Here is a 1,466-nt window from a genome sequence, read left to right on the forward strand (position 1 = left end):
ACCAAAAAAAAAAAACCAAAAACAAAAGAACAAAACATAAATATATATTTATATAATCTTGAGGCAGGGGTCATTTTGATATAATATCAGAAACAGAAACCATATAAGAAAAGGGGCATGTAAAACTTAAGGCATAAAATTCAATATATTAAAAGACACGGGTGGGAACAAATTACCAGTAGTAAATAGAACCAGTAGTAAAAGATTGGTATTTTTGTTTGTTCACTTGTTTTTCGAGACAGGGTTTCTCTGTGTAGCCCTGGCTGTCCTGGAACTCACTCTGTAGAGCAGGCTGGCCTCGAACTCAGAAATCCACCTGTCTCTGCCTCCCAAGTGCTGGGATTAAAAGCATGCGCCACCACTGCCCAGCTGTATTGATTCTTTGTGAGTTTCATATCATGTACCCCCAAGTCCTGCTCATCTCCCAGTCCCCTCGTATCTGTCCTTTGTCCTTGAACCTCCCTTGCAAAATAAATACACAAACAAATAACAACAAACAAAATCTCACCGTGGAAGGTGTAGTGTGTCACATTGTGTCCTACAGTATATCCCATGTCCACACATGTTCACTTGCAAATGTTCATTGCAATGAGTCATTTGGTCTGGTTCAAGATCTCTGGCTTCCGTGACACCATCAATATTGGATCTTCCCGGGGACTCCTCCCAGTTTACCCTGTTGTTGCCCTGTGTCATGGAGATTCTGCAGCTCTGAATCAGTAGAACCCACCCTTTCCCATGTCCCGGCTGTACAAATATGATATAGATTCAGGGTGTGGGCCAACCCAGATTTCTGGATCTAGGCCTGGGTGCTAACCGAAATGGCCAGCACACTGGCTCTCCCTATCCTCATCACCAGGGCAAGCTTTTCAGTACTGCTCCAACCAGGCCAGCTGCCATCAGCAGGAGGCAGGGTCAGCTCTCTTGTTCTTATGCCCTCAGACCAGCTTTCCAGCACCCATGCCTCCAGAGCCAGCTCCACTGAACTGCCCAGTCACGGTGTGGAGACTACTTCCACCTGTTGCAGCCTGGGAGGGACTGGGCCAGCTCTCCTGCTCTCACACCTTCGGGGCTGGCTCACTGTGCTTTTGCCATCCGGGCCAGTTCCACTGAGTTGCCCCAGTGAGGTGCAGGCCCCCCTCTCCTGAGTGCTACAGCCAACGAGGGAGCTGGATCTGTTCTCCCACTCTCATGCCTTTGGAGCCAGCTCTCCCACCTAGACTACCACAGGAGGCAAGGTGGGGAGGGAGAAGGCATCCCCGACCGCCCACACCAGCTCTCCCCATCTCAAGTCCTTGGGGCCTGCTCTTTCACTCTCATGATCCCCAGGTTCAGTAACCCTGACCACTGCAGGTGGTGTGTGGTGAGGGGGAGAAGGCATCATCCCTATACCCACCACCTTACAGCAGATGAGTGGTGGGGCCAGCTCTCTCTCAAACTGCCCTCAGGGATGGCTCACCTGTCTCCCC

This window comes from Mastomys coucha, unplaced genomic scaffold, assembly GCF_008632895.1.
Source record: "Mastomys coucha isolate ucsf_1 unplaced genomic scaffold, UCSF_Mcou_1 pScaffold5, whole genome shotgun sequence".
In the NCBI taxonomy this organism is placed as follows: Eukaryota; Metazoa; Chordata; class Mammalia; order Rodentia; family Muridae; genus Mastomys; species Mastomys coucha.